The sequence below is a fragment of the Dipodomys spectabilis genome, unplaced genomic scaffold (assembly GCF_019054845.1).
Source record: "Dipodomys spectabilis isolate Male_0828 unplaced genomic scaffold, ASM1905484v1 ptg000102l, whole genome shotgun sequence".
Taxonomy (NCBI): domain Eukaryota; kingdom Metazoa; phylum Chordata; class Mammalia; order Rodentia; family Heteromyidae; genus Dipodomys; species Dipodomys spectabilis.
This window is the reverse complement of record NW_024870779.1, coordinates 5031975-5059156: the sequence shown is the minus strand read 5'-3', so window position 1 is coordinate 5059156 and position 27182 is coordinate 5031975. Positions and strand designations below refer to the sequence as shown.

Genomic DNA, 27182 nt, shown 5'->3' with positions numbered 1-27182 from the left:
TTTCTTCTCTCCAATTAACCTGCAGAAAGGCCAGAAGTAGAGCTGCAGCTGAAGTGGTAGCCTGTTAGCCTGGAGCAAAAATGATCAGGGTCAGCTTCCAGGCCCTCTCTCTCCTCTCTCTCCCATCTTGCTCCCTTCACCTCCCCCCTCTCCTCTTCCCTCTCTCTCCTCTCTCTTTTCACTCCCCTCTCCTCTCTCTCTTCTCTCTCTCTCTCTCCTCTCTCCCGCTTCTTTCTCTCCCTTCTCGCTCTCCTCTCTCTCTTCTCCCTCTCTTTTTCTCTCTCCAGATAGCATTTGTGCTTTTGCAAGCCACAATTATTCCTTATGAGTCATCTCTGCAGGGCATGTCTTCATGAAGTCTTTCCTACTTCCTCTAGCTCTGGCAAACTGAGTTATCTGAGAATATAAGAGCTCTTGTTCCTTGCCATGAAATAAGTTTATAGAGGGCTGGGAAGGTGGCTCAGTGGTAGAGTGCTTGCCTTGCATGCATGAGGCCCTGGGTTCGATTCCTCAGCACCACATAAGCAAAAAGAAAAAAGCCGGAAGTGGCACTGTGGCTCAAGTGGTAGAGCACTAGCCTTGAGCTGAAGAGCTGAGGGACAGCACCCAAGCCCAGAGTTCAGGCCCCAGGACTGGAACCAAAAAAATAAGTTTATAGAAATATAATGAACTCTAGTATTATCTTCCCTTGGACTTAGGTATGCTAAATGTTCTGTAAGAGTTATGGGAGAGGAGGAGCACTGGGCTTATGGGAACAGCTGCACAAAGCCCAGGATCCCACAGGTATCAAGGAGGGTCTGCATGTACCCAGTTGGTTCTGCCCCAATCCCGCCACTCCCTAGGTATGGTCCCAAGTGGGCCTCCCTGGGCCAGCCCGATGTGTATGAGGCTGAGCAGAGTCCAAGGGTGGTTTGACCCAAACATTACTGGTATGGAGGCAGAAAATCTCCCGCTGACAACCAGAGTTGATGGCAGCTTTTTGGTAAGGCCCAGAAAAAGTAACCCTGGAGACTTTATGCTTTCTGTTATGAGAACTGGAGTCCACAGCAAGATTCAGAACACAGGAGACGACTACAATGTATATGGAGGGGTATATTTCTCATTCTAGCTGAGCTGGTCTAATGATACCTGGAGCATCATGGCAGCTGAAAGAGAATGGAGATGTGATGGAGCTCAAGTTCCTCTGAACTGTGCAGATCCTACTTCCTACTCACCTCCCTGAAAAGAAGCAGACAAACTGCTAAGAAAAATGTAAGCTTGTATGGGAGAGCCAGAGCCACGCTGGGGATTTTGTTCTCTCGTTGTGTACCTGTGACAACAAGGACTAGAGCATTGATGGCAACTCTAAAGTGACCCATGTGGGGATAGCTGCCAGGAGCTGAATATGATGTTCATACAGGAGAATGGTTCCATTCTTTTACAGATCTGGTGAAACAGTAAAGAACCCTATGGTGGAGACTCTGGGCACAGTACTACATCTCAAGCATCCTCTCAACACAACTTGGATTAATGCTGTTGAAATTGAAAGCCAAGATCACAGATAAAACAAGGATTTGGGGAAGAATTTGAGGCACTACAGCAATAGGAATGCAAACTTGTCTAGGGCCAAAAAGAGGGTGAAAGGCAAGAACATGAGAACAAAAATAGATATATAAAGATCTTGCCCTTTGATGACACCAGGGTCATCCTACACAAAGGGACACCAGTAGGTGGGTTTCTGATGACATTAATGCAAGCATCCTCATGCCTGAATTTGACCAAGTGAGACAGTTCAAAGCCCCAAAAGAGTTACAGTGCCATCAAGGATGCCTGCAAAACACACTGAAGCACTTCCAGTGGATGGTGTTCCAGGAGAAACTCCTGGTGCCTGTTGTGACAAGTAAGGAAGTGGAGAGAGAGAAGAGCAAATGTGTGAAAGACTGAATTGACCGGTGTGCTCTCAGAGTACAGGTCATGTGTGTTTAGAGCCTCAAAAGAAAGTGTGGTTCATTATTACATGCTTAGGGAGTTCAAGTTCTCAGAGTTGGACAATGTTATACAAGGAGAATGATCTGGCAGTAACATTTGCAGACCTGAGTGGCATGCCCATTGACTTTGGAGGCATGTTAGACTTGCTGGAAGAGGTCCACATGCCATGCAGGTCCTGTTGTGGTTCACTGCAGTGCTTGGATTGGCCATATGACGATATTCATTGTGATCAACATCCTTATTGATGACATCAGAGAGAAAGGTATGGACTGTGAATCTGACATTCCCCAAACCATTCAGATGATGTGGTCCCAGAGATCAAGGGTAGTTCACACAGAAGCCCAGTACCAGTTCACTGACATGGCTGTCCAAGATTATAACGAAACACTAGAACACAGGATTGAAGAAGAGCAGAAAAACAAGTAGAAAACCATGACTACACCAATATTAACTGTTCCCCAGTGGACCAGATAGGTGGAGATCAGACGTCCCTTGTACCATGTACCTTTAATGCCAATATGAGCGAGAACAATGCTTGAGTATACAAGAATATGGGCCTGATGCAGCAGCAGCATCAGAGCTTCAGAAAGAGCACTGCATCACTGGGAGCACAGAAGTAGATGTAGACTTTTACCCCTTGCCCAACAAGGTAAGAACAGAGGTAGGAAAGCTCACAGAAGGAATGGTTGACTACTTTTGGATTTCACAATTTGAAACCATTTAAAGATCACTGTGTTTTAACTCAGAAGTTCATTTCCTCATATTCAAAGAAATCATCTCTACAATATATTGTCCCATATTCTAGAATTTTGCTTTGAATTGGGGAAGTAGTTAATGCGTGTTCATATTTTACGGATTGTGGGATTGAGATTTGAGCTGTTTTGACTTTTGTTTGTTTCTATGAGGATCATGGGACACTTGTAAGAAGAAATGGCCTGGGAAATTAAGTAGCAGCGTCCTTGGGAAGTGAGAACAATTTTGTTTACTATTGCTGCCATCTTACATCTGTTGAACAGAACACCACAAACACTGTCTGGGTCAATTATAATATGGTTCCAGGATGTGGAAAGCTCAAGACTCAGAAGCTTCATCCTGTTGCATTGTAACAGAGTCAAAAGCACCATGTGGTCATAGAGAGCAGGAGAGGCCTGAAACATACCCTGTGCATGGCATTACTTGAACCCTAATCACTCCTAAAGTTTGGAACCTTGGCAGGAGTAGCATTAGAGAGCGAGTTTCTAAGAGATTCATATTGGCACACATTCAGCCAAAGCATTTATCCATCAATACTGCGTATTTATTTACTTCGCTGGATTCCTTTTTTTTTTTTGGTCAGTCATGAGGTTCAAACTTGGCCTCCTAAGTAGCTAGGATTACAGGCATGAGCCACCGATGCCTAACTCGGTGGATTCTTTTTTATTCTGACTAAATGACCAAGCTAATATATGACATGGTTGTCACAAGTTGATTGTATTAAAAAACCCAGAGGAAGTGGAGCTATGGCTTAAAGTAGTAGAATGCTAATCTTGAGCCAGAAAGGTCAGGGATTTTGCCCAGGCCCAGAATTAAAACCTTATGACCCATAGAAATAAAAAAATATGTAAGAAGTCATAAGCAGGAGTTTGGTGTTGTGGGTCAGGTAGTAATGCACCAGCCTAGTAAGCAAGAGACGGTGAGTCCATACTTCAGTACCCCCCCAAAAAAAGAATTAATTAAAAGGTCCCGAGAATCTTAGGAATTAGGATGAGATGTATTTTCCTCTTAGCAGAGGCCATTTGCCATTACCTTTTGGCTGATGAAGTCATGAGGAGAGAGCAGGTTCTCTGTCTTTGCAGTTGACATAATCACCTTGTATTTAGTACAAAGGAGGTGTCATGATCATGAAATGTCGATGATGTCTACCACCTCAGTCTAAGTTGGGTCAGTTGAGTTCTTCTACAGATCCTATAGATGGTCACTTAAATGGTTGGCAGGGTACCTGAAATGTTGGGATGGCTGGGCTTTGTCTCTTGTGTGTGGAGTCCTCTTTGGTGTGGTCTCTGGTGGTCTTCACAATATGGCAGTTCAGAGGTCCAGGCGCTGAAAAGTGGTGGTGACCAGGCCTTCTTCCGACTCAAGCCACAATTCTGTCTCTCCCTTGAGTGCCCTCAGATGAGACAAGTCAGGCACATGTGTAGGCAGCCTAATTTGGGGTTGTTGGTAGATATTAAAATGCATAATACCCCATAGCTGGTTGAGTACTTTAAAATTTCAGGCATAGGATTTTATGTTTTATTTTTCTGGCACATGGTATTGAGCTTTTTAAAAATTTAATTTGACCTCAATTTATTTTTTAATAAAAAGATCATCCCAGTTACATGGGAGGCTGAGATCAGGAGGATTGAGTTCCAGAATAGCCTGGACAAAAAAGCAAAATCTCAAAAAGCTGAGTGTGTGGTATGCATCTGTCATCCTGGTCTGGCAGGAAGTTCAAGTAGTAGGACCACAGGCTGTCCTAGGCAAAAAGGATCAACACAAAAACTGCAAAGGCATGACTACAGTGGTAGAGCACTTGCTTAGCAAGCCTGAAACACTGAGTCAGATGTTAGTATAGCCAAAATCAAAACAATAAAGTCAATCTAAATAAGACCCTCATGTCCATTACAGGATCCTTCTGAAATTCAAGGCCATCATTATCATTGAAACGAGTGACATTTGAAACACGGATGGGAATACGTGAAACGAGATGGGAGTATACAAAAGTATGTCTGGGGTTCTCTGCTTCTTCAATCAGGAAAACAGTATACATTATTTTTAGAGGTTATTTTATTGGGAATTTAAAGGACTACTGTGAATTCTTGGGTTCTTTTTTTTTTTTTCTTGGTCGGTGGTGGGGCTTGAACTCTGGGCATGGGCACTATCCCTCAGCTCTTCAGCTCAAGACGAGCGCTCTACTGCTTGAGCCACAGCACAGCTTCCCGTTTTCTGGTGGTTTATTGGAGATAAGAGTCTCACGGACTTTGCTTGCCCAGGCTGGCTTTGAACCATGATCCTCAAATCTCAGCCTGCTCAGTAGCTAGGATTACAGGTGTGAGCCACCAGCGCCTGGCCTTTCTTGGGTTATTTCTAAGGTGAGGGAATATGGGAAAGTAGATATTAGGTGTCTTTTGTAAATTAGTGATCCAGGAGGGAGGCAGGTATAGACAGAAAGCGGGCCCAGGGAAGGTTTATCTTCTGTCTATGGTGGGGGTGAGGATTTTACTTAGAAAGTCCATGGCATCCTTGATTTCAAGAAGCCTTTCCTAGGATCTGTGTTAGTCCTTAATTTTTCTTTCTTCCTCTTGAAAAGTAAGTTCCAAAGTAGAGTTTATTGTATCATTCATCACTAAAATTTCTTCCTTTTTCACTATGGGCAGTTTATAGGAGGTCAAAATATAAAGTAGTTGGTTTTTACTGTGTCATGTAACTTTGCTATAAATCAAACTAATTTTCACAAGTTTTCATCCTAAGACTCATGTAACTAATAATTTGCCTGTTCATGAATGAATGCTGGTTCTTCATTAATAAAAGCTAATGTGAAAAGATCCTGTAATAAGCTGAGTACTAGACTGACATTTAATTTTCCTGCACAGGATGAAATACTAACCAGAGTATTAAAAGATATATAATATTTTATTGATCAATCTGTCTCTTAAAAGGAATACCCTTTAGGATTTTGTCATTTTTATGTGACTTTGTAAACATTAATAATATGCAGTTTGTTACACATTTAGTGTTTTAATTGCCTTTTTTGTCCATGTATGGTATGTAGTATATTTGCAATTGTTTTTTAAAATATGTAGATAAAAAGAGTTGTTTATAGGAACATATGAACCTTTTTTTTTTTTTTTGTCGGTCATGGGGCTTGAACTCTGGGCCTGAGCGTTGTCCCTCAGCTCTTCAGCTCAAGGCAAGCACTCTACCACTTGAGCTACAGCGCCACTTCTAGAACATATGAACTCTTATGCTATCAATAACACTATTGGGTGGATGTACTCTGACTTCCCACCACTTAGTGACCCCTAATGGCATTGCTTGTATAGTTTTGGTGTGGGAATGAGCTGGTGGATTTATACAAATTTGTAAGGAAGCACTTTAGGAGCCATTTAAAGGAATTGAGTGGCCGAAAAATATAGGTCCCTTATTTTCCGTGAGGTAAGAGTTCAAGAAAAGATTCTGAATAGTTGCCTGGGTCACACTTTGCTCTTGAAATGTCTACCCCTGGCCCACCTAGATGTGCCCTTTCTGGAGGCTGAGCTCTTTTTAAATTTAATCCAGGAAGCACTCAGCTCTCATGAGGGGCTTTGAGATTTCAGTAGCACTTCAAGCCTAGGCAAGAGATAAGCTTGCTTCCCTCCATCAGTCATTTGCAGCTTTATGACTTCCAGCAGGCTAACAGTTACCTTCTACATGCCTATAGAATTGCAATTGGGGATAGCTGGAAGCTGTGGATGTGATCTAGTCCAACTGGCCATTTTGCAGATGGCAAAGTGAGACTCACATTGCAGAGTCACACACTGGGGAGAGGAGGGAGTGTAGAGGTCAGAGTTACACATTGGGCAGAGGGACAGAGAGGACAGCTCATCTCTCCCAGTTCCCAGGTCCTGCTTCTGTGTGGATGGAAGGAAGGTGAGATAAAGCTCCAGGGTCAAGCTGGAGGGGCTTGGGCATGTGCCAGAGTCCAAGATGTTCCTTCTAACTGGGGAATTCTGCTCTAGATTCTTCAGTGCATTTCAGGAAAGGGAATATTGGGATTGATGGCAGACCAACAATCAGTATGAGATGTTGGGATTGATGGCAGGACCAACATCAGTATGAGATGTATCTCCTTTAAATGTGTCCAGGCCTCAGCGTGCATTTCCTCCTCTGGGAAGTTGAAAAGATTTTCTGTCCTGATTGTCAGTCTTTGTGCTTATGAGATCCACTTGGCAGTCTTGCTAAGAAAGTGATGTGATTTCCTCACCTGGGCAAGGAAGGTTCAAGGTAGAGAGTATGGCAAACAGAATCACTCTCTAGGCTTGTCCTAAGGAGGACTGTCTATGTGGTTGATGGTGCTTGCAGCCTGGGTTCCTGGCAGGGCCTCTCGTAGCTGCCTGTGGGTATGTTGGATGGTACCATTGGCTGCAGTGAGTATGGAGTTGGCTTGGCTGTGTCTTGTCTCTTTTATTTGTATAGTATACTAACCCAGCATTCTGATTGATGTCTGAAAAGCCTTCCTTTCTTGGGGATGAATTCTTCTTGATGCAGTTCCAGACCAGTCACCCCTTTCAGGCTTTTTCTGTGCTTGGAAACTCAAACATGAACATAGAATACCTAAAGCTGCTGCATGAGGGCTTAGACGATCTCATCAACCCATTTTTTGCTCATTTGTGGATACTTGTTGTGGTGTTGAGCCCACAGGTCCAGGGAGCTTCCTTGTTGCTTTTGAGCATTGTGGACCTCAGAGTGAATACTCAGTGAATACTGAGTAGTACTCAGTACAAGAGCTATACTCAGTGAATACTGAATAGTACTCAGTATAAGAGCTAATTTGTGTACTCTTACTGGTGGACATAATGAGTGCTCAATTATGGTAGGTGATTCATAAGTGCATCAGAAGGGCATGTGGATTAAGGATTGTTTTAATTTCATACCAAACATAGACGAGAAATACTTGAGTCTTTCATTGGAGGAAGGGGAGAATGGCTCTGAATATCTGGAGAAGAGATGTTTTGCCTGCCCAGTCTGATATGGCTCCAGTCATCCCCAATCACATCCAATTGTGGCAGTGCAAATTGGGTTCCAGCATCAAAAGCTCCCTGTTTGCTGAGCCAAGCACTTTATATTAGTTACTATATCTGTCTTTTGATTGTGCATCACCATTGCTTGATTCAAGCCTGCATGTTTATCTTGGATAAAGGAGCTGGAAGACCAAGTAAGTGACTTATGAAACTTATTTTCTTTTGCTTATTCTTCAATGCATAAATAGTGGTTTTAGTGCCACACATTGGCAGGGGTGAGGAACAATGGCTCCATGTCCTCATTGGACCTGAAGGATCATAGTTCCCATGGGGCTCCACAGCAGGGCTGCCCAAGGGTGTGGTGGGTGTTCATCAACACTGCTGCAGTCAACAAATGGGGCACAAACACTTCAGAGTGTTTGCAGGGGTATGAGTATTAGAATAGCATGGCCATTATTGTAATGTTAATGTAAGTCAATAAATAGCACATTTCCCAGAATAAAAGTATCCTGTGTATTGTAAAAAAATTGTAAAATCGATAAAGCATGATGAAAAACGAATTCTAGATCCCAGAAGAAAGATTGGAATACTACCAGCACCTTAATGTGCAGTGTTCTACATTCTTCCAGGCATTGGTGTCTATTTATTTTTAAAGTTGGTTGTGGGGCCTGAACTCTGGGCCTGGGTGCTGTCCCTCAGCTCTTCAACTCAAGGCTAGGACTCCACCACTTGAGCCACAGTGCCACTTCTGTTTATATGGTGCTGAGAAATCAAACCCAGGGCCTCATGCATGCAAGGCAAGCACTCTGCCACTGAGCCACCTTCCAGCCCACTTGTGTCTATATTACCGATAACACATACTATCACTTTCACAAGAAGGAGATCAACAGTGTATTTTCTTTGAATTCTCTCACAACCATGGTGTCTCTGGTTCACCAGGTTGGTGATTGACTTGTTAGCTCCCCCAGAGTCTTTCTGGATCTGTTGTAATTGCCCTCCGCATAAGCAATCTTCTCAATCTTACTAATAGCAGAGTAGCTGAACACTGGGGTAGGAGGTAGATTTTAGATCATCTACAGCTATGTGGCCCTTGGGGAGGTTTCTAAGTAGTCCCAGGACAGGAGTTGGGATAGCTCTGTTACTCACCAAATACCAGGTTGCTCTCTGTTGTTGTTGGAATGGCTTTGGGTATGCTCTTGTATGGCTGACCTGTAAGTTTTGAGGTCAGTTGTGACGGAATTGTGCTATGTCTCCGGCTCTGTCACTTGTCATTTTGTGGGTTATTGAAGATACCTTCCCGTGCTTGCTGTTGGATCTAGGGATGTGTATATGACCAGTTTTTTTTAGCAGCATGCAGCATTTGGAGTAACATGGTGGGAAGTGCATGACTGTGGGTCTTGTCAGCTTGGAGGAGGAAAATTACAGAAGAGAGGATCACAAACTCTTAATGTGTCTTCTCCTGACTTTAAGAAAACTTAGAGTTTTCTTCTCTTTGCTTGTCATAATGAGTGTCAAATAGTTCCATCTTGTTGGTGCTGTCCAGTTTCCATTCCCCAGCGAAATCAATACTCAGTAGACTCTGACAATCAGGAGAGCAGCAGACTTGATTTTGAAACATTTGATACTCCCTCTCCCAGTCATTTTTTTTTTTTTTTACTTTTTCCTTCTCACTGGACCCTTTCTGGACTTGTATAAAGACATTCAACATCCAATAATACTGCCTTTGCTGGTCCTTCCTCCTGTACCAGCAAGTCTCTGACAACTGTATTCCTTTCTGCTCTCCTCACCTTTCCTATCTTATTGCTTAGAAGACAAGCTATGAGATACTGTTTCCTAGGCCTATGATTAACCTGCTTATGATTTGTCAGTGACTTCTTATGCAAACAGGATGAAGTAAATCTCCTCACATGGCTTCTGGGCCTGTTTGACCGGCCCTGGCACTTACAGATAGACAGATGGGCACGCACACACACACACACACACACACACACACACACACTGGCACTTACAGATAGACAGATGGGCAGACACACACACACACACACACACACACACACACACTGGCACTTACAGATAGACAGATGGGCAGACACACACACACACACAAACACACACACACACACACACACCTGTTTGACCAGCGCGACAGATGGGCAGACACACACACACACCCTGTCTCTAAGTATACAGAGACCCTATTAATAATTTTTCTGGGACAATGGCACATGTTGAATAGATTCAGGGAACAGGAACACATGGTCACTTTAGCTATATCTGGTTCTCTTTTCCTCTTTATCTCCATTCTCCTTTCTGTTCATTTCAGCTTAAGTCTCTCTTGTCCTTGGTGGCTTCTTCCTTGGAAGCTTCTGTGAATGAAGTCTGAGTTTTCTAAGTCAAAATTATGAGGTTCCTTGGCCAGAGGCCCTTTGCTTTCCCCAGCTCAGTGTTTAAATACTGGGGTAACTTTGAGTGGGTGGTGGTGGTGCTGGCATTTGGACATGGTTTCTACAGCAAGATTGGTCCTGATTTTGTAGCAAGAACTGGACAACAGGTAATGGCTAGGTGTCACTATATTATCTATGTTTGTGCAGATGTGTCTTACCATCTTGTGGCTTTCCAAGCTCCCTATTCTTAGAGAAGATCCATATTTTAAAGCAGCACCTGTTTAATTTTCTACACAGTTGAAAATGCCATGTAAGTGCTTTCCCGATTTCCTTGCAATCAGGGTGTAGGACGTGATCATCTGGACTCTTGCCTGGCAGAGATAGCAGCAGTGGCAGAGGGCAGTGTTGCTAATGATGATGACCAAGCAGGTGTTGGTGGCAGCTTCAGCTGAGGTGTCTGCACCTGGTGCTGTGGCATCCATGGTGGCTTCTTGGGACCAGTCTGCAGAAGATGTGGAGATTCATTCTTGATGTTGTGCCTCTGCATCAAGAGTGAGTTCTTGGGCTGGGAAGTTGGCTCAGTGGTAGAGTGCTTGCCTCGCATGCATGAGGCCCTGGGTTTGATTCCTCAGAACCACATAAGCAGAAAAAAAAGCCAGAAGTGGCAGTGTGGCTCAAGTGGTAGAGGGCTCGCCTTGAGCTGAAAAGCTGAGGGACAGCGTCCAGGCCCAGAGTTCAAGCCCCACGGCCTACAAAAAAAAGAGTGAATTCTTGGCTTTCCTGGCAACTTGGAGATGTTTCCATCCATATTATAAAAAATGTTAGCCTAGCAGAAGTAGAGAAAAATCGTATAGGTAATATTTACCCTCACATTCTCAGCAAGCACATTCAATAGTGGTGCAAATTTTATTCTTTTTCCATATCTTCTTTACAATTTCTTTTTTTAAAAATTTTTAAATTTTTTTTTTGTCCCGTCATGGGGCCTGAACTCTGGGCCTGGGCACTGTCCCTCAGCTCTTTAGCTCAAGGCTAACGCTCTTAAGCCACAGCGCCACTTCCGGCTTTTTTCTTTTTGCTTATGTGGTACTAAGGAATCAAACCTATGGCCTAATGCATACAAGGCAAGCGCTCTACCACTGAGCTACCTCCCCAGCCACTGTGCAGAGACTTTTTATTTTAAAGTAATCCCATTTATCGAGTCTCTCTCCAATTTGTTGTGACCCTGGGATTCTGTTCATGAAGTTCCTGCCTGTGCCTATAGGTTCAAGTGTCTCTCCTACTCTGTCCTGGAGTTTCAGGTTTGTTATTGAGGTACTTAATCCATTTTGAGTTGATCTTAGTGCATGGTGACAGGCTGGGAGCCATTTTAGTTTTTTGAATGTGCCTGTCAAGTTTTCCCAGCACTAATACTTGAAGAGGCTTTGTTGTTTCCACTGTATGTCTTTGGCTCCTTTGTCAAATGTCAGCTGACTATGGTATGTGATTTTATTTCTGCATCTTCTAATCTGTTCTGTTGATCTTCGGGTCTGTTTTTCTGCCAATACCAAGCTGTCTTTTTTTATTATGGCTCTATAGCAGAGCTTGAAATCTGGTATTGTAACACTTCCTACATTGTTTCTTTTGCCTGGAATTGCTTTGGTTATTCTAGGTCTTTTGTTGTTCCATATGAGTTTTTGGATTGTTTAGTTCAGTAAAGAACATCATTTGGGATTTTCATGGGAATTTCATTGAATTTGTATATCATTTTTGGCAGTATAGCCTTTTTCACTATATTAATTCTGCCTATCCAAGAACATGGAAGGTCTTTCCATTTCCTTGTGTCCTCTTTGATTTCTTTCTTTAGGCTTTTATACTTTTCACTAAATAGTTCCTTACATCTTTGGTTAGGTTAATTCCTAGATATTTTATTTTCTTGAGATTATTGTGAGTGGGGTTTTCTTTAATTTCCCTTTCTGCTTGTATATTATTTGTGTAGAGAATCGCAACTGATTTTTGTGGATTAATTTTGTATCCTGGTACTTTGTCAAAGTGGCTTATAAGCTCTAGCAGTTTGGGAGTGGAGTTTTTGGGATTGTTAAGGAATAAGATTATGCCATCTGCAAACAGGGATAGTTTAATGGATTCCTTCCCTGTGTGGATCCCTTTAATGTCCTTTTCTTGCCTTATTGCTCTGGCTAATGATTCCAGAACTATATTGAGGAGGAGTGGAGAGAGTGGGCATCCTTGCCTTGTTCTTGGTTTTAGGGGGAATTGGTTTTAGTTTTTCCTTCTTTAGTATGGTATTGGCTTTGGTTCTGTCATAAATGGCTTTAATTGTTTTAAAGAATGTTCCTTCTATTCCTGTTTTCTGCAGAGCTTTTAACATGAATGTGTGTTGTATATTTTCTTTCTTTTTTTTTTTTTGTCGGTCATAGGGCTTGAACTCTGGGCTTGGACATGTCCCTGCACTCTTCAGCTCAAGGCGAGCTCTCTACAGCTTGAGCCACAGCACCACTTCCGGTTTTCTAGTGGTTTATTGGAGATAAGAGTCTCACAGACTTTCCTGCCTGCTGGCTTTGAATCGAGATCCTCAGATCTCAGCCTCCTGAGTAGCTAGAATTACAGGCGAGAGCCACTGGCGCCTGGCGTGTTGTGTATTTTCAAAAGCCTTTTCTGCATCAATGGAGATAATCTTGTAGTTCTTGACCTTGGCTCTATGATGTGACCAATTACATTAATTGATTGATGTATGTCCAGCCAGCCTTGCATCTGTGGGCTGAAGCCTATTTGGGCATAATTTATGATTGTTTTTATTTGTTTCTGATTGTGTTGGGTAAAATTTTATTGAGAAGCTTTGCATCTGTGTTCATCAGAAAGATTGGTCTGTAGTTTTTGTTGTTGTTGTTGTATCTTTGCCTGGTTTGGGGATGAATGTGATAATGGCTTCATAGAATGAGTTTGGGGATTACTCCTTCTGCTTGAGGAATATGAGTATTAGTTCTTCTTTAAAGGTCTTCTACAGTTCCATAGTGAATCTATCTGGGCTTGGGCTTTTCCTTATTGGAGGGCTTCTAATTGCTTCATCTATCTGGTTGTATGTTATTGGCTTATTTAATTGATTTATATCTTTTTGGTTCAGTTTGGGCAATTTGTATTTCTCTCTTTTTTTAAATTGTGCAAGTACTGTACAGAGGGGTTACAATTACATGGGCAAGATAACAAGTACATTTCTTATCAAGCATTGTTGCCTCCTCCTTTGTTTCCCCTTCCCATCCCTTCCCATACCCCCCCAAAGTCCCCCCCAGCAAAGATGTAAAGTTCGTTTTTCGACATAACGACTTGTACATCTCATAGTTGCAATGGGTCCACCTGTATCCCTATTTAAACGATTTGTTTTTTCACTTCCCCTCCACAAATTATACCAACATCAAATACAATGAAAGCAGGCGTTATACCGGGGAGGGGGAGGGACATACAAAGCAACAAAGAAATCATCTTATAAATATGTTAGAAATAATTACATGAAAGAAAAAAAACATTTGAATTCTTATCTTGGGGTTCATTTCCCTAACATCAACATATCTGATCTTTTCTGCTTGACTCAGACATACACTGGTTATTGTAAATAAGGGAAACCATAGGACCTATGTTCCTTTGGGCCTGGTTTACTTCACTTAATATAATTTTTTCCAAGCCTTTCCATTTCCTAACAAATGGGGCAATGTCATTCTTTCTGATGGAGGCATAGAATTCCATTGTGTATATATACCACATTTTCTTGATCCATTCATCTACTGAGAGGCATCTGGGTTGGTTCCATATCTTGGCTATGGTAAATAAGGCTGCAATAAACATAGTCGTGCTGGTAGCTTTAGAGTGGTCTTGTTTGTGATCATTTGGGTAAATGCCCAAAAGTAGGATTTCTGGGTCATAGGGGAGCTCTATGTGGAGTCTTTTAGGAACCTCCATACTGCTTTCCAAAGTTGTTGAACAAATTTACACTCCCACCAACAATGTAGTAAGGTTCCCTTCTGTCCACATCCCCTCTAGCATCTGTTGTTAATAGTGTTCTTGATTATAGCCATTCTAACTGGGGTGAGGTGGTATCTCAAGGTTGTTTGGATTTGCATTTCTTTTATGGCTAGAGAGGTTGAGCATTTCTTCAAGTGTCTATTGGCCATCCTTCTTTCCTCTTCAGAGAAGTTTCTCTTTAATTCTTTAGCCCACTTATTTATTGGGAAGTTGTTGGGTTTAATTTTTTGAGTTCCAGGTATATTTTAGATATGAGACCCTTGTCTGTTGTAGGGCTAGTGAAGATCTTCTCCCCATCTGTGGGCTTTCTGTTGTTCTTGCTAGCTATGTCCTTTGGGCAATTTGTATTTCTCTAAAAATTTGTTCATTTCTGCCAGGTTTTCCTGCTTTACTTAGTAGAAATTCTGGAAATAATTATTTATGATCAATTGGATGTCTTGGATGTTTGTTGTAATTTTTCATGTAGCATCTCTTATTGACTTGGGTCTCCTGTTTTTAGTTAATCTCACAATGGGTCTGTCAATTTTTTAAATTTTTTCAAAAAAACAACTTTTTGTTTTACTTTTTTTTTTTTTTTTTTCAGTCGTGGGGCTAGAACTCTAGGCCTGAGTGCTGTCCCTGAGCTCTTCAGCTCAAGGCTAGTGCTCTACCACTTGAGCCACGGGCCACTTCCAGCCTTTTCTGCTTATGTGATACTGAGGAATCAAGCCCTGGGCCGCTTACATGGGAGGCAAGTACTCTACCCATGAGCCACCTTCCCAGTCTTACTAATTTTATTTATAGTTTTCTTAGTCTTTATCTCACTAGTTTCAGCTCTTATTTTTGTCATCTTGCTCCATCTAGTAACTTTGGGTCCAATATATTCTTGCTTTTCTAGCAGTTTCATTTGCATCATGAGATTATTTACTTGGTCTGTCTCTATTTTCATGATGTGTGCACCGAGAGCAATAAATTTGCCCCTCAGTTCTGCTTTTGACATGTTCCACAGGTTTCTTTGTGATGTACATTGGTTTTAATTGAATTGGAGGAATTTTTAAATTTCTTCCATAATTTATTTTGTGGCTCAAGTGTTGTTCAGAAGTGTGCTGTTCAATCTCCATGTATTTGAATAGTTTGTACAGTATTCTTTGTTATTGAAAACTAGCTTGATTCCACTATGTTCACATAGAAGACAAGGGATTGTGTCAATTTTCTTATGTTTGCTTAAATTCTTTTTAATTTTTTGTCGGTCATGGGGCTTGAACTCTGGGCTTGGGCGCTGTCCCTGTACTCTTCAGCTCAAGGCCAGTGCTCTACCACTTGAGCCACAGCGCCACTTCTGGTTTTCTAGTGGTTTATTGGAGATAAAGAGTCTCACGGAGTTTCCTGCCTCGGCTGGCTTTGAATCGTGATCCTCAGGTCTCAGCCTCCTGAGCTAGGATTACAGGCGTGAGCCACCGGCGCATGGCTTGTTTGCTTAAATTCTTTGTATGAACTATGTGATATGATCTATTTTGGAGAAAGTTCCATGGGATGCTGAGTAAAAATGTATACTGGTTGTTGTTGGGTGGAAAACTCTGTAGATGTCACTTAAGTCTATTTGAGATACGGGCATCATTGAATTTGGAGACTTCTTTACCAATTCTCTGACTGGTAGATCTGTTCTTTGGTGAGAGTGGAGTATTAATGTCTCCTAGTATTATTGTATTTGAATCTCTTTTTTCCTGTAGTGAAAATGGATGCACTAATGTTTGGAGAGTATAAATTGATAATGGTGATATCCTCTTGGATATATCCCTCTATCAATATGTAGTGTCCTTCTTTGCCTTTTTTATTGATTTTAATGAAAAGTTTATTTTGTTAGATATCAGGATGGCAACTCCTACCTTCTTGCTGGGAGAATTTGCCTGGTAGATCTTCCTCCATCGAAGTTTACTTTTATCTTTGCTGTGAGATGGTCTCTTGAAGACAACAAATGGATGGATCTTGCTTTCTGATCCAACCTGCAGTTTTTTCTTTTGATTGTTGAATTGAGTCTATTAATATTTATGGTTATTACAGAGAGGTGCTTTGTTTTTCCTGCTTTTCTAAGTTTTTCTTCTTTCCTTTCCTCCTGTGTTTACTTAGTTGGTCTTCTAGTGATAACTGTCTGATGTGGATCTCTGATCGTGACTGTTTCCTTCAGATTGTAATCCCCTTCTTAATATTCTTTGTAGTTCTGGCTTATTGTTTATGAATTCATTTAGTCTTTCTTTACTACTAAAAATGTTAGTTTCTCCATTGAATGTGAATGCTAGCTTCGCTGGATATACCAGTCTGGGTTGGCAGCTATTGGTTCTCAGGGCTCATATGGGACTTTGCCAGGGTTTCCTTGCATTCAGTGTCTGTGTGGAGAGATCTGCATTGATTCTAATTTTTTTCCCACTGTAGTATATAGCTCCTTCTTTGCTTTTGTCACATGAAAGATCATTTCTTTATTGTGCAAATCTGGCGTTTTTACTATGATTTGCCTAGAAGTGTTCCTCCTGGGATTCTGTTCACTAGGTAATTCTGTTATGTAGGTAAGATTTTCTCTTTTAAGATTGGGGTGAGCCGGGCGCTGGTGGCTCACCCCTGTAATCCTAGCTATTCAGGAGGCTGAGATCTGAGGATCACAGTTCAAAGCCAGCCTGGGCAAGAAAGTCCATGAAACTATTATCTCCAGTAAACAACCAGAAAACCAGAAGTGGCGCTGTAGCTCAAGTGGTTGAATGCTCGCCTAGAGCTGAAGAGCTGAGGGACAGCGCCCAGGCCAGAGTTCAAGCCCCACGACTGACCAAAAAGAAAAAAGATTGGGAAAATTTTTGGTGATAATCTTATTGAATAAGTGTTGCATCCCTCTATCCTGGTATTCCTCACCTTTATCGACCCCAATTATACGGAGGTTAAATTTCTTGGCACTGTCTTCTTGTTCTTAGACTTCCCTTTGGTATATTTTGAGTGTTTTTAACATATCTGTGACTTTTTTTTTTCCAGTTGCTGCATTTTGACTTCAGTACCTGATACTGTATTTGCTATTTCATTCAGTCTATTAAACTATGGCTTTTACTGTGGTTTGCATGGAGGAAAGTGAACCATTAATGATTTCTATGTTGGTTCTCAAAGTATTTAGTCTTTTAATGACTTGTGTACTGCATCTATTTTCTTTAACTGCATCTTTTTTTGAGTGCGTCTCTTGTTTCAAATTCTGGATCTCTTTGATAAGTTGTTTCTTTGTTCTTTGAATTTCTGATCCATTTCTCACTTTAATTCTTGAGTCATTGCCTCTATCAACTCTTCGATGTAGTGTTTGTCTTCCATTCCTTTTTGCTTGTCTTTTTTTTTTTTTTTTTTGCTTTCACTGGAGTTCTTCCCTGGGTGGCTCTCATCTTTGGGGATGATTTGCTGTCATGGCAGTTGATGAATCTTGTAATTATTCTCATGAGGATTCAGGGATTATTGGAGACGAATCCTGAACTCTGACTTTTTGTTAAAGGTAGCTGCCTTTGTTTGGTTCTGGGCTGGTTTCTGGGTCAATTGTTGAAGGCTGCTCCCAGCCTTGGGCTTGGTTCTGATGGAGGAGGGGCCTACCTCCAGCTGCTAGTTGGACCCACATAGGGCTCTTGTTAGATTCTGGTGGGCAGACACTCTTTTTAGCACGCTGTTCAATTCCTGCCTTCATTCAGTGACAGGTGGTTTAGACAACTTGGGAACACCTGGAACTCACAGGTGGGGCTCCTTAAGCTGCCTGCTGGAGACCACAGGCAGTTACCGACTTCATCCAAGAACCAACAGCCTAGGCTGTTCATGCTCCCTCCCAGGGGCGATCCTGGCAAAACTTAGTGAGCTGGATGTATTCCACCAGTTGCTGGAGCCCACTTACAGTTCTGACTTTACCCAGGTATTGGCAGCCTGAGCTGCTTGATCCCCAGCCTGGACACACAGGTTGGGCTCCCTCTGTTCCTGGCTCCTTGAGCATGCAAGCATAGTTCCTGATTCCATCAAGGCACTCTGGGTCCTGGGCTACTAGGTCTCTTGCCCAGGACACACAGGTGGGGCTCCTCGGGCTCCTCCTGCCGTTGGCTGTTGGGGCCTGCAAGCACGGTTCCTGACCTCAGCCAGGGACCGGCTGTATTTGAACTCCCTCACAGGGGTCCTCTTGGTCAAGTCTGGTGGGTTGGGTGTTACTCCACAGGTTGCTGGGGTGCTCGTACATTTCCCAGCTTCAGTGGTACTAGTAGCCCAGTGGTGGGGGGAGGGGTCTGGGGGTTACCGCCAGTGCTGATCTCTCATGCTGGGGTGGGAAGGGGGTAGGAAATCCCCCGTGGGGTACTCACTTATCCTGAAACTGGTTGGGGACTGTCCAGCAGTGCTGTGGCAGATTGTTGTTTCTGTGCACTGTAGGTTGCTGCTCAACATTGTGTTCCACATTTTCTTGCAATGATTGTGGGCTGGACTGGGTGATGGTAGTAATTCTAGGTGTTTGTTGTGTGGTACCTTTTCTCCAGTTTCTGTCTCTCTTTACACTGTTGGTGTCCGTGGGAGTCTTCTGCATTGGTGTTCTATCGACTGCTGTGGCTCTGAGGTCCCAGGCGGCTGTGGGGCAGGAAGCTTTTGTGGCTTGACACAGAGCCATGCTGCCAGCGAGGGGTGGGAGAAGGGTCTTTGTGCTTTTTTGTCTTTGTGTAGGTTTGGAAGTTTTTTCCTTTCCTTTTTTCACTTTTAATATTTCTCTGGTTGTTTGCTGTTGTCAGTCTGTTGGGGAAACTGAGCATTGGAACTCAAGTTCTCTATTTGGTTGCAGAGGGCTGTGGTATTTCCCTACTGTTCATCGCCATCTTGGGTCCTCCTACAAATGCCTTTCTATATCAGTGTTTAAGCTGAGATACATACCAAGCTTTCATTTCATATTCAGCATTCTTCATATTACATGGCACCTGTCAGCTTTGCAGAAGAAATAGCCCTGTTGCCCTGTGCAGGTTCCCATGGTTAGGACTATTCTGATGACTTCTTCTTGCTACTGTTCCCATTTGTGCCCCTGTTTCTGGCTCAGATTAGAACTAGGACACTGATCTGAAGACTTGATGAGATGTAGGTAAGAATCCTTCATGGTGATGTTGTAAACTTCACTCTGCATTGAATCTCAGGCTCTTTTGGTCTGTTTTCACACTTTAATGGCTATATTTTGTCAGTGGACTATTTTTTGGCAGCCTGAATCCTCCATTGCAAAAGAAAGACTTCTTGTAAGAACAAGTAACTTAAGACCACTGATTTTATCAGTCTGTCAGTATTGCTTGAAGAATCTACACCTAGCTAGGTCCCAGTGTCTTCATGCCTGTAATCCTAGATACTCGGGAAACTGACATCTGAGGATCTCGATTGGAAGACAACCCAAGTAGGAAAGTCTGTGAGACTGTTATCTCCAACTAATCACTAAAAAGCTGGAAGTGGAAGTGTGGCTTGAATGATAGTGTGCTAATTTTCAGCAAAAATAAGTGAAGAAGCTAAGGGACAGCACCTAGACCTTGAGTTCAAGCCCCAGTATCCCGTGCTCCCCCCAAAGAATGTACACCTTGAGGAGGAAAAGGGCATAGAAATGGAGGGACAAAGGGAAAACAAATGTAGCAGTGGTACTCACTAGACACTATGTTGAAAATGAACTAGATAGCTTGTGGGTGGGATTGGGAGGGAAAAATTAGGAGAGTAGGAGAAGGGGTGACACTGTTCAAAAAGAAATGTACTTTTATGTAACAGTAACACCTCTGTATATCACCTTGGTAATAACAATTAAAACCTGCAAAAAAATAGAAAAGAACACTGATTTTTGTATCTTGCTGACATACTTCAATTTTTCTCCTGTTTAAACATTCATTGATTATCCTCTGTCCAGTATCATTTATTTTATATTCTTGAGATCATTGTACAAAGGGATTTCAATTTAGCACCTGAGTTTTATAAGTACAATGCATCTTGATCAGTGTTGCTCCTCTCACTATTCTCTCCAGTCCCAGTATCCTTCAATATATTTCTTTTTGTCTTTCATCCATTATGGAAGGATATGTATTACAATCAACTATGATTAAAATTTTTTTTCCAGCGATGGGGCTGGAATTCAGGGCCTGGGCACTGTCCCTGAGCTGCTTTTTGCTCAAGTCTATTGCTCTTCCATTTGAGCCACAGCACCACTTTGTCTTTTTCTGTTTTTGTGGTACTGAGGAATCAAACCCTGGGCTTCATACATGCTAGTCAAGCACTCTACCACTGAGCCATACTCCCAGGCCAAAACATCATTTTTCTTATCACGAAAAGTCACAGCCACTGCTGGCCACTGTATATAAGAGCACTATTTGGCAAGATCTAAAGAAATAGAAAGGGTTCAGTGACTTCTCACACATCTTTTGTGATCATAGGCCTCATTTATATGTCTAAAACTGGTCTGGGCTTCAATAGAACAGCTTTATTTATTGTGACAGCACTAGCTACTATAGGAAAAACAGTGACAAAAACCTCCCCCCTTTCCCCCGCCAAATTAGCCATAGCTCTGGTGGCTCATGCCTGTAATCCTAACTACTAAGGAGGATGAAATCTGATCATTGTGATTTGAGGCCAGCCTAAGCAGGAAAGTCCATGAGACTCTTATTTCCCAGTCATTGCTAAGAAGAAGCTACAGGTGCAGTTGTTCTAGTAGTAGCATGATAACGTTGATCAGAAAAGCTTAGGGATAGCACCTAGGTTGTGAGTTGAAGCCCCAGCACCGACCCAAACCCAAACCTAAAAAACCCCAATTTCCCCCCAAATCAGTGGTGTAATCCAATAGAAGTAATTTTTAAAATTATTATTGATTTATATATGGTAGAATTGTAATTATGTTAGGCTGTGAGTACATTTTCTTTCCTACAGTATCTTCTGTTTCCTCATTATCTCTCAAGCCTCTCTCTCCCATCTCTACCTGTGAGTTGTATAGCTCATTTACATCAGTGTCTAGTGAGCTCCACTGCTTCACATTTTTAACTTTTTTCCTCAAGTTCTTCACATTTCCCCCAACCTTGAGAAGTTACACACTTAAATGCACCATATGTAAAAAGAAAGAATTATCAAAAAGTAAAAAAGAGAAGTCTTTTTTTCATATCTGGGAGTTTGTTTCAATATGCTCATTATTTTATATAAACATGAAGAAGCACTTAGGCATTATGCCTTTCTTTTTCTCTCCTAAGATTATCCTCTTTTGGTCTCACTGTGTGTGAATATCTAGAATCCTGTAGAAGGTTTCATATTCCAATTTTTTTATTTTTTATTTTTTTATTGTAAAAATACTATACAGAGGGATTACAATAACATGGGCAAGATAATGAGTACATTTTTATCAAGCATTGTAGCCTCCTCCTTTGTTTCCCCTTCCCATCCCTTCCCATCCTCCCCCCACCCCTCCACCCGATCCCCCCCCCCACCAAAGTTGTAAAGTTCATTTACGACATAACGACTTGTACATCTCATCGTTGCAGTGGGTCCACCTGAATTCCAATTTATTTTAGATCTAATTTATGCATATCAAAATGTGCCATTTGTCTCTCTGAGCTTGACTTATGTCACTTAACCTGATTCATTTCCTTGCAAATGACATTATATGTTCTGTCTAATGGTTATGTCAAATTTCATTGTGTATAGGTACCACGTTTTTTGGATCTGCTCATCGAGTATAATGCATCTGGGCTGTTTCCATATCTTGGCTACTATGAATAGTATGACAATGAACATGGATATGGAGGTGTCTTTATCATATCATGGCTCATGATGGTCAGGTTAGATAACCAGTAGTGATATGGCTAGGTCATGGGAAAAGTCTCTGTTTAGTTGTTTTTGTGTTTTTCGGGTTTTTTTTGGTCATGGACCTTGAACTCTAGGCCTGTGTGCTTTCCCTGCACTCTTCAGCTCAAGGCAAGAGCTCTACTGCTTGAGCCTCAGCACTGCTTCCAACTTTCTAGTGGTTTATTGGAGATAAGAGTATCACGGACATTCCTGCTCTGGCTGGCTTTGAACCGTGATCTTGACATCTCAGCCTCCTGAGTAGCTAGGATTACAGGTGTGAGCCACTGGTACTTGGCTCTATTTAGGTTTTTGAGGAATTTCCCGACTGCTGTCCAGAGTGGCTGTACTAGTTTACGTTTCCGATGACAATACAGTAGGGTTCCTTTTTGCCCATAGCCCTGCCAAAATTTCTTGTTGTTTGCATTAACAATAGTGGCCATTGTTGGCAGTGAGAATCTCAGAGGTATTTGGATTTGCATTTTCTTTATAGCCAGGCATGATGAGAATTTCCTTATGTGCTTCTTTGCCATTCTTAGCTTTTTTTCTTTTTTTTTTCCTTTGATTTTCTTTTTTTATTGTGAAAATACTGTACAGAGGGGTTACAATTACATGGGCAAGATAATGAGTACATTTCTTATCAAGCATTGTAGCCTCCTCCTTTGTTTCCCCTTCCCATCCCATCCTGCTCCCCCCAGTCCTCCCCCCCCCACCAAAGTTGTAAAGTTCGTTTTTGACATAATGACTTGTATGTCTCATTGTTGCAATGGGTCCACCTGTATCCCTATTTAAACGATTTGTTTTTTCCCTTCCCCTCCACAAATTATACCGACATCAAATATAGTGAAAGCAGGGCTTATGCTGTGGGGGAGGGACATACAAAGCAACAAAGAAATAATCTTATAAATGTGTTAGAAACAATCGCATGAAAGAAAAAAAAACATTCGAATACATATCTTAGGGTTCATTTCCCTAACATGAACTTATCTGACCTTTTCTGCTTGACTCAGACATGTACTAGTTATTGCAAATAAGGGAAAGCATGGGACCTATGTTTCTTTGAGCCTGGCTTACTTCACTTAATGTAATTTTTTCCAAGTCTTTCCATTTCCTAACAAATGGGGCAATGTCATTCTTCTGATGGAGGCATAGAATTCCATTGTGTATATATACCACATTTTCTTGATCTATTCATCTACTGAGGGGCATCTGGGTTGGTTCCATATCTTGGCTATGGTAAATAAGGCTGCAATAAAGATAGTCGTGCTGGTAGGTTTAGTGTGGTCTTGTTTGTGAACATTTGGGTAAATGCCCAAATGTAGGATTGCTGGGTCATAGGGGAGCTCTATGTAGAGTCTTTTGAGGAACCTCCACACTACTTTCCAAAGTTGTTGAACAAATGTACACTCCTACCAACAATGCAGTAAGGTTCCCTTCTGTCCAAATCCCCTCCAGCATCTGTTGTTAATAGTGTTCTTGATTATAGCCATTCTAACTGGGGTGAGGTGGTATCTCAAGGTTGTTTGGATTTGCATTTCTTTTATGCCTAGAGAGGTTGAGCATTTCTTCATGCGTCTATTGGCCATCCTTCTTTCCTCTTCAGAGAAGTTTCTCTTTAAGTCTTTAGCCCACTTATTTATTGGGCAGTTGTTTCTTTGAAGATTTGTTGTTGTTGGATTTAATTTTTTGAGTTCCAGGTATATTTTAGATATGAGACCCTTGTGTGTTGTATTGCTAGTGAAGATCTTCTCCCAATCTGTGGGCTTTCTGTTGATCTTGCTAGCTATGTCGTTTGCCATGCAGAAGCTCTGCAATTTCATGCAGTCCCATTTGTCCAACCTTTCTTTGAATTGTTGTGTTTCTGGGTCTCTATTAAGAAAATTTCAGCCTGTGTCAAGGAGACCTAAGGTTTCTCCTATTCCATCCTTTAATGTTTTCAGAATGTCTACTTTGACTCCGAGGTCTTTGATCCGTTTGCAGTGGATTCTGGTGCAGGGTGATAAATACGGATCTGGCTTTAGTTTTCTACAGGTAGTTATCCAATTTTGCCAGCACCATTTACTGAAGAGGCTGTCTTTCTTCTATTCTATTTATTTAGCTCCCTTATCAAATATTAGGTGGCTATAGGTCTGTAGGTTCATTTCTGGTCTTACCTCTTTTTCTGAGAAGTCTGTACCTAGTTCCTTTGCCCATTTAGTGATTGGTGTATTAGCGAAAGTGGGGGTTAGTATCTTGAGCTGCTTTGGTATATTTTGTACGTTAGGACTTTGTCAGATATAATTCTGGCATAGATCTTCTCCTAGTTTGCTGGCTGACTTTATAGTTTAGTAAATATATCTTTTGCTGTGCAGAAACTTTTTAGTGTGATATATTTTGCTGTGCAGAAACTTTTTAGTGTGATATAATCCTATTTGTCAAGTCCCTTTCCATCTGCTGTGCTTCTGAGTCTGTTGTCAAAAGCTTCTGCCTGTGAATCTGACTTATTCTCCTCCCTGTGTCAGGCTGCTGCTTGGGCATTCTGGTATCTTGAGCAGGAGAAGTCCTGCCATGTTCTGTACAAATGTTCTATTTGCTCTTTTGCCACCATCATATTCTTCTTGGAATTGTGCTGCTCAGGTTGGCCTTGATTTTTCTTTCTAATTCAGAGTCTAGTGAGCCAATGACTTCTCCAGTTCTTGCATTTAAACAGTAGTGTATTTTTTAAAAAAGCCTTCAACTCAAGCTGCTGCTGTTCACCAACCTCTAAGCTCATCCTTTGATTAGTCTCAAAGGGAGTGGACCAGCAAGGAGAGGGACCTTAGGAATGAGAAACAGCCCTGAAGACCACCTGATTGGCCAGCTTCAAACCTCCTTGATCTCAAAGGAATATTCCTTTCAACTCCCCTTTTCATTGCCTGAGGTATACCTCTCTAATGTTTATATAATTCTTATTTAAAATGTAAATCAGAACCCCAATTCAGTGGACAGTGGAGTTAAATAATTAGTTGAAATTTAATAATCTTACACATGTTTATAATCATAAAGCTGATAGCTCATTTGTAAAAACTAAGAAATGCATCATTGCTAATCTTCACATAACAATTTCTGTTTTTTTATTTGTTTTAATTATTATGATTCTTTTTCCTTTTTTTATTGTGAAAATACTGTACAGAGGAGTTACAATTACATGGGCAAGATAATAAGTACATTTCTTATCAAGCATTGTAGCCTCTTCCTTTGTTTCCCCTTCCCATCCCTTCCCATCCTCCCCCTACTCCCCCCACCCAATCCTCTCCGCACCCCCCTGTACCCCCTTCCCCCTCTCCCCCCCCCGCACCAAAGTTGTAAAGTTCGTTTTTGACATAATGTGTTGTACCTCTCATTGTTGCAATGGGTCCGCCTGTATCCCTATTTAAACTATTTGTTTTTTCCCTTCCCCTCCACAAATTATACTGACATCAAATACAGTGAAAGCAGGGGTTATACAGTTGGGGAGGGACATACAAAGCAACAAAGAAATCTATATATATATATATATATATATATATACATATATACATACATATATACATACATACATATATATATATGGTATACATCACATCTGAGATGAAGATTTGTTATAGTAAAGCATAGTAACCAAGAGAGTCTGTTATTAAAGCTGAATAAACAAAATAAGGCAACAGAGTAGAGAACTGAGGAACAAGCCTGTGTGGGAACCTGAGATCTGACACTAGACTACACAATGAACAGCCAGTAAGGTAGCTAGCTATCTATATGAATAAGTTACAAAATAGAGCTTGATATAAAGCTTTTCCAAACAATTCCCAAAACCCAATAAAGAGGCAAAGTTAGCAAAATGTATGCGCTTTTAAAAGGAAATGAGAGTGTATTTTAAGTATAAAGATGTATTTTCCAAAGTAAATGGATACAGGAAATCAATAGATATATAGGAAAAGATCAATAAATACATCTACATTACAACAACATAAAGTCTTTTGTTCAGTCACTGGTGCCAAGAAAAAGTAGAAAGTCATGCTCTCCTAAAGCTGAAGACTTTCACATGGTATGTATCACAGTGCAGTATTACAATCAAGAAGATGACAAGTAGGTTATCATGAAATTGCATCAAATGTCTGAGCAGGCAGTTGACAAAAAGGCATATGTGATGGGAAAAATAAATGTAAAAAATCATGATCTATAAAGTGATACCACACCTGTCAGACTAGCAAAAGTTAAAAATGTAACCAACAATACCAAATGACAAGAGAAGGGGATGTATAAGGATATGGATATGGATACAAACTATATCCATATGCCAGCTGCATGTTGAGGAGCAAATGTAATCAACACCAGTGGCTCAAAATCATGGAAGTTGCTTATATGTCATATATTGCATATATAATATGTAGTATAATCGTTATTTGTGATGCTTTTTAGTACATCGGGATAGTTCAGAAGAAAGAAGAAAAGGGGTAAGAAGCCTTAAGGATCTTCATTTGTGAAATAACTTCGAGTACACCATTACTACTTGCGAATTTTTTCTCTTTATGTTTGAGGAAAGTAGCCCCTGCTGGCCTCAAGCTCATGATCTTCCTATCTCAGCCTCTTAAGTGTTGAGATTATCGGCACAAATTACCATGTACCTTTTAAAAAATTTGAGCCCTGAAGTCTCTTAAGGGAGAAAAACGAAACAAAAACAAAGACAAAATAGCCATTCCAAAAGGTCCTCAGTGTCTTGTGATGCTAGGATAAAACCAACATGAGCAGACTAACCTGAACATCTTTGTGTCTATTTATACTTTGAACTTAAGACCCACCTGTCCCTGAGCTTTTGTGCTCAAGACTTGTGCTCTACCTCTTGAGCCACAGCTCCACTTTTGCTTTCAGCTGGTTAACTGGAGATAAAGTCTTTCCTGCTCAGCCTGGCTTTGACCTGTGCTCTTCAGATCTTAAGTCTCCTGAGTGGCAGGCCAGGAAGCACGGCTGATCCTCATCCGCTCCTGGCCTGCAACTTCCATAGTGTTTGTAATTGATCACTCTTTGCCTCCCAGTAGGAAAAATACTGTTGCACACATCTGGTTATTTTTAAACAAACATAACTTTTGAGAACAAAAAGCAGCTAAAAGGAGCATATTCAGAATGATGTAACAGTAGATTCTTAAATGTTTTAAAGAAAATTGGGGGAGGAGTAAAAAGTCAAACTGCTTCTGGATAAATCAACTAGGAGTTAATTTAGTTGATTTCATGAACAGTGGTAAAATAAGGAATTATTTTTTTTTGGAACGTGAGAGTATAATAT

The 27182-nt window shown here is 41.3% G+C and overlaps 1 pseudogene; it reads left to right on the top strand.

The window, feature by feature from the left end:
* The first annotated feature begins 877 nt into the window (after positions 1-877).
* Positions 878-2588, top strand: LOC122113966 (annotated as a pseudogene).
* The last annotated feature ends 24594 nt before the right edge of the window (positions 2589-27182 follow it).